Source organism: Pyxicephalus adspersus, chromosome 7 (assembly GCF_032062135.1).
Source record: "Pyxicephalus adspersus chromosome 7, UCB_Pads_2.0, whole genome shotgun sequence".
Lineage (NCBI taxonomy): Eukaryota > Metazoa > Chordata > Amphibia > Anura > Pyxicephalidae > Pyxicephalus > Pyxicephalus adspersus.
The window spans coordinates 47,226,279-47,233,410 of record NC_092864.1 but is presented as its reverse complement, the minus strand read 5'-3'; the positions used below and the strand labels follow the sequence as shown (position 1 = coordinate 47,233,410).

Sequence of the window (7,132 nt, the reverse complement as noted above, 5' to 3'; positions counted from 1 at the left end):
CGGACCCGACGCTGGAATACGGACCCGACGCTGGATGAGCACAGGTAAGTGGGATTTAAAGGTAAGTCGAAAAAATACGGGCTTATCCCAAATAGCATTTTTTTTTAAGACGAAAAATTACGGGGTTAGCGGTTAGGGGGTTAAGTGCTTTCTCTATTGCAAATCAATAAAGTAAAAGTTTTATTTGTGATTGTAATTGGATGCTTGTTTGTATCAATGGTATTGTTTGTAAAGTGGAGCTATCACCATATTTTTAACATTATTAAAAAAGTGGCTAAACCTTTTATATAATGTAAAATGTTTAACAAACTTTTGGAGAAGATCCCCACTCTTCCGTTTTTACAGCTGCAACCGTAAAGACTGAAGGGAAAAACGACAGCTTTCTGGGATACATACGTCAAATATATCAGGAGGCTGTGAGCTGCACCTTCTGTGCACCCAATTGGGTGATGGAAGCAGAACCTGGAAGAAGATATCCGCACCTGCTGTCCCATCTCTGCCTGAAAAAAGAGAAACACCAGGATGGCACGGGACCTACTGGACCCAAGGACATATTACTAGTAACAGTAATTTTTGCTTTTTGATATAACTTGATGAAAGGTCCTCTTTAAAGCGTACCTAAACTCAACATTCTCACTTTACATAAAAGGGTAGACAACCCTTCTATGTAAAGGAATTTTTTTTTTAAGTGCAACACCCTTTTTTTTTTAAAAAAAAGGGTGCAGCACCCCTGCTTTTAGTCTTGATCGCTGCAGAGATCAAGACTTAATGGGAGTGCAGAGCCTCATGGGATACCTACGTCACTTATCCCGGGAGGCTCTGGCTGCTCCTTCTGGGCATGCCCTAATCTCGAACATGTACAAAAGGGGCATTTTTTTTATTAAGGGAAAGAGATGCCAAGCGCAGTTAAATTGGCCTTCTTTTTTTCCCCTGTATAGCGGGCTACGTCACTCGATGTCACCTGGCGCTTCCTCAGAGTCGGGTGCAAAGAGGAATTCCAGGATGACGCTAGACCGGATCACAAGAAGGACCAACACCATTGAGGGATCTGTGGGATTAAAGGTGTAATTTTTTTGTTTTCAGTTTAATTCGGTTTTAACATCCGGATTTAGAGTATTAGAGATGTCTTTGCTGCTAAAAAAATGTCAATAATTCACAGGTCAGATTCAGGAGTTTATCAGTCTACTGCAGGCAGGAGGAAGCATTTCCCCAGTCCCCTTTTCATCACTGAACAGACTGCAAGGTGAGAGGCTGCAGCCAGAGCTGATCTGTGCCAGACATATACACATAACTTGCACAATGGTTTAGAAGTTAACACTCTGACTTGTGCAGTGTTGGGTCTCAGTTTCAAATGTCAGCAAGGATACTATCTGCATGGAGTTTGCAGGTTCTCTCCATGTGTGTGTGGGTTTTCTTTGAGTACTGCTCTTTCCTCCCACATTCCAAAAATGCGCAGTTAGGTTAATTGGCATCCCCCTTAGACTATTGTTGAGATATGACTATGGTAGGGACATTATATTGTGAGCCCCTTTGAGGGACAGCTGGTGACATGACTATGGACTTTGTACAGTAATGTGTAATATGTTGATGCTAAATAAATACTGTGTAATAATAATAACTTGAGGATCCCAAATTTATATCAACCTAATCTAAAATGTTTCCATATATACAGGTCTAAGAAAGACAAAGAGAAATACTGAGACCTTTTAAAGAGACCCTGTCAGGTCTCCTAAGATTTAAAACCAGTACTCACCAGCAACAGAAGACAGATTCTCCTTGTGTTACAGCTTGTGAAAACCTTTCTGACATTTTCCAGACCATCAAATTCTTGTAAGCTGGTTTCTTCCTCCAACTTCCTACACATCTTTTGGGGTAGCTACCAGCATATCCCTGCTGCCAATTCGACATTGGAACATTTTATGCATTGTAACCCCCCCCCCCCCGCACACACACACACACACACACACACTTTCCACCACAAAGGTACTTTTTATGAAGCATTTGGATTGAATAGACATACCACTGCTATATGTTTTGGAAATTTACTGAAACCTCTGACTGCAAAATATTGGATTTTGTGCCATGGAAATGGTAATAAAGCTCATTTTTAATCTATATTTTGCTTTTCCTGATTCCTACCTCTTATCAACATGCTAAAAAAATTGATTTCATTGCATACTTTATTTTAGACCCAGTGATGGCATCAGTAAGTCTCTATGCTTCTTTAATGAAGTCAGATCCTGGCTGGACAAAGGATTTTGAAAACAGAAGCTGTGTCCTAGGTAGTGTCCACAATATGATGTTGATCCTCAATGAATAAAAGAAATAAAATGCATAAAAAGGATGAATATGCCAGTCCAGGAGTGATAAAACTAGGGAACTATGGACTCAATGGGATTTAGGGAGAAAAGAGAACTCAAGTGTGCAGCAGAGAGCAACAGTATAGCAAGAAAATGGCATTAAAGGCACAGACAGCACATTTGCATAACACTTCAGTATGAATATAGCCTTAGGTTACAAGCTTGTCTGTAGGACTTGAATTGGTCTGTAATGCACCATGATGGACACTAGGTGGCGCCATAAGAGCTTTTTCTACAATCCTTAGGCAATGTTTCTCAACCAGGGTTCCTCCAATGGTGCTGGGCGTTCCTTGAGCAATGGGCAATTAAGCTGCGTACACACTTCCAATTTTTATCATTGGAAATGAACGACGAACGACCGATTGGCCAAAAATCGTTCGTAAAAAAAGTAACCAACGACGCCGACGAACGAGGATAGTCGTTGGAAATGAACGACCGGAGCGGCGGATCGGATTGGACGACAATCGTTGACCATCTATCGTGTGTACGGTCGTTCAGTGATCGTCCATGGTCTGAGCATGCGCGGTGAACGAACGTTCGCTCACTTCCTGTGGTGCACGTCACTTCCCGTATAGTTCAAACGATCGCATCTATCGTGTGTACAATATCTTTGAACGATCGTGTCGTTATCTGTATGTACAGGATCGGTGCCATACGATCGTTCGCAGATATCGTGCAGGATCGTTCGTCGTTCGTTTACCAACGATAAAAATTGGAAGTGTGTACGTAGCTTTAGGCTATCTGTAGGGGTAACATTCTTCCCACCAGCCAACAAAAGGGGCATTTTTTTCACTGACCACCGTACTGTTACATTGTGAGCTGTGGATGTAGTCCTGAAAGTTATTTCAAAGGTTCCCCCATGTTAAAAAGGTCAAGGAAATGTGCAAATATTTTTTATGGTAAACACTACAAAATGTTTCTTTTATAGTTTGGTAAAAATATATAATATTTTAAAGAATATCATATGGTCTTCTGTTTACCTAGCAGGTTAATCTCACTTTTTAATGTTTTCCTCTGTCTCTTTTGCTGTAAAATGAAAACTAAACTAAACTAGCAGGAGGTTGTCTCATATTTAAGGTTTAAAGTTTCCCATCAGACAAACTGAGCCATAAGACTGAGGAATACTGCTGTGTAGTCTCTTCACCTGACCCATAGTGCTCATAATTGTTTTTTATGTTTTCTATGCTTATTTGGAAAACAAAAACTGTAAACTTATTTAGAAACAATAAAAACATATCAGTTTATAAAAGCCAACACACATTAGGCTAAGTTCACACTAGAAATTGAGGCCATTACCAGTCCTGGGCATCTGCTGGCAATTGCTATGTGCCCAGGAGCAGGAACAGGCAGTAACAACTAGGCTTTTGCAGGGGTTTCTTTGCCATTGCAAAGCCTATTTTTTTCCTGTATGCCTGAAACTCTTCAAAAAAAAAAGGACCTGCAAAAAAAAATGCAGAAAATTATCCTTTTTATTGCAATATTATTCTTTTTCAGGAAATGGCTACATTTGGTACCACACCAATAAATGCAAATTATCATCTAAAACCTAGCATCATGTTCCTTTTTTTTTTTTACTATTCTCCATGGTAGCATGCGCTAAAATACTCAAACAAATGTTACCCCAAACTTATATTGTTCTTTAAAGGGCACATAAGCCAAAATATTTTTTTTAGAATAGAAAAGGGTTGGAATCCCTGAAGGTAGTGTATATAATAGTAAATATTAAAAATACCACGGTCACTAAAACACAAGGTAAGGGTATATCTTCCACTCCACATACTTTTGGCACTGCAAGTTTTTACTCTTCTCCAGTCGTGCACATTGCGGTAACACATTTGTTATTGCAATACACTTTAACACTTGTTCTGATGTACAAGGTGCTGTTATGTTTTGGATCCTCCTACGTGTACCACCAGTGACCAACTTTGTTAGTGAACCCAACAGTACACGGACAATTTGGCTTTACCTAAAAAAAGCCTTGTGGAACTGTAGGACAGTCAAGGATTTATTAACAGTGAAACAAACCTATGAGTGGCCTGACCTCAAACATACTGGGTAAATGACACTACAAAACACCATGGAACAGCAATTCAATGTCAATCTCAATTATAGCTAACTGGAATAGGAAGGATTCTGTGGGGGCAGACATCATTGCCCTGGATAACCTTTTCTCCCACCTTGTCTATGGTACTGCTGGATGAATCTGAGGTCCCTGGGGCTCTGACACTACATTAGTTGACCCCTCTCCTCTCCCAAGCTTTGTATCCTTTGGCCCCCTGGCCACACTTCTCCTTCAGGCTTGCTTACCAGCCCTCTCCAATCCTGCCATGTTCAAGGCAAGGGAAAGAAGAGGATGAGGGGCAATGTGGTCAATCAGCATGCTACCCTTTATCTCCCCCACCACATTATTATCAAGTAAAGGTGGCAGCTGCAAAGTCCTTGGCAATACAAGAGATCAGATCCCTTCATAAAGCATTATTTTGCAGTTTGCTGCCCTATACCTGACCAGAGGGACTTACCTGAGTGGTAAGTACATTAGTAGACCGTGTATGTTTTTTTCGGTCTTTTAACACTATAATGAAAGCTATTATTAGAATAAGAATACTGGTATTTCTAATCATCAGTCACAATGTAACACTAGTCGCCATCAGCCCAGTATGTGTTATGGTATGTTGCTCTTTAAGACACTAAAGTGACAGCATAATGCTAACCTTACAATCTATTATGATATTTGTATATAGGTGTAAACCACCATAAAGTCCATTAATTTAAATGTATTTAGATCATCAGGGACTAAAGTTATGTACACTTGTCAGATAATACTTGCACAAGAAACGTTGTGCACATCCAAGGTGAAAATCAAGTGCACAGCAGTTCCCCAACGGCATTTATCAATACACTATGACGAAGTGATAAATGATCAATCAGGAATCAGAACGGTTCACTCATATGGAGGAGAGCACAGTGGTGTGCCACTCTCTTATCCCCCCTCCAAAGAACAGAATGATGCTGTGTATACAGTGCTCATTGATTTATCAGTTACTGAAAAGATCACAACAGATAGCTTCCAGCAACAATTCTCTGAAGTTCATTGGACATTTGTACGAGACGTAACAGTGTGTCCTTATGTAAGCATTCCAAAGCTATCAGGTTCTTGTGTAGAGCTGTAATTGTTTGCATATATACAAGGTATAACCTTTAAAGGCTAAATGAGGTCAACCAAAAGATTTTAAACCTTGATTGTATACAATTGATTGTGTTATTAGCATATCATGACATTTAATGGTGCAGAAATGTGTAGCATGTTTACAATTACTAAGCATTTCAACAAAAGACTTAAAGTGCAAGACTACAATATTCTGGGTAGAAGGTACAGTGGTTCAGTAAGTTGCCATGCGTTGTGGTGTACTGCAACATCGGTACATTGCCTTAGTACATTGGATTGCCATTTAAGGTTAATGGCACCACAATGTGGCAACACATGTTATGTATATTACTGAATATTTTCACCATGCATAGATCTAAATAACCAGCTAAGAGGGATTTGTGAGAATACATACTATCCTATACATACATACTAAATGAATGGAACGTAAATCATTTAATGAGCCTATATCAAAGTTTAAATTAGAAGTTCCAGTTTCTGATTTTTAGCTTCTGAGTTTACTGTTTGAAAAAAAGATATTACATTATTACACAATAAGGTGCATTTACTAATTTAGGGATAATTCACTTAGCATAGTAAATGGTGTCCATTCCCAATCCTGTAGAGGAAACATAGGATTTTTTCTTGCATATGATTGGATGGCTAAAGTCAGCAAAGCTAAATATAACTAAGCTAAGTTAAATATCTTTTATGGAAATATAATTCACTTTGCTATGTGAACAGACTAAAATCCTTTAGTAAAACCAACCCAATGTCACTAGAGCTAAACTTAGGTCAAATGGCTTAGTACCTAAATAGAGGTAAAATCAAAGTCAAACAGGTAGATGGTCAAGACATGCAGCTGATTAACAAAATCAGAAGATAGTTGCAGGCATTGGGAAGAAGCAGAAATGGAACATTGTCCAAGCCATTATCCCGAAAAAAAAAAATGTCCAGAACGCAGAGTGGTCAGGCAAGCATCACCTGATCAGACAAAAGCTGAATGTAATTAACTTTATTTGAACATTGAAGTATTCTCATCCAATTCTGATGGAGACAGGAAGAAATTCACAACAGATAACTTTCTAAATATCCATTTTAACCAAAATGCCTTGATCCCTTTTCATTATACTGCTGTGGTGCATTACTGTGCTTTGCAGAGTGCTGCATTGCACGTGAGTTGAAGTGGGTTGGAGTTATTGAATGACACTACAACACTCACAAATGTGAGATTCAGCTCCTAAAAGGATACTTTCCATAAAAGGAAAAATGATCAGCAAGTTCATGATGAGGTTTACAAAAATTCCTAATTACACGTGAACACAACACATCCCTAAAGCACATGCATTGCAGCGCACCATAATGCATAGTAATACATTATCATTGTGGTACCCCGTGTCAGATGATAGGGCTACATTAAAGCAACACGTGGTAATGCAAGACACAAGGATGACCAGGTAGGTGCACACCCTTACATAAGAGTACTGAAAAATAAATATAAATTCAGTATTTTTTTTTTCCAAACATAAAATCATGGCTACCTTTTCTTCACTTACCATACAAAAATCCAGAGCTCAAGAAGTCAAGTAAAAGATCCTTCACCAGGTCTGAAGTTTTTTAACAATCA

General features: G+C 39.0%; 1 protein-coding gene across 1 annotated transcript in view; it reads right to left on the bottom strand.

Annotated features, from left to right (window-relative positions):
* Positions 1-6,505: 6,505 nt before the first annotated feature.
* CYBRD1 (cytochrome b reductase 1) overlaps positions 6,506-7,132 on the bottom strand; it is a gene marked incomplete in the record, with an annotated part of 18,804 nt that continues 18,177 nt past the window's right edge. Inside the window, 1 exon segment of the mRNA XM_072418329.1 lies at positions 6,506-7,132.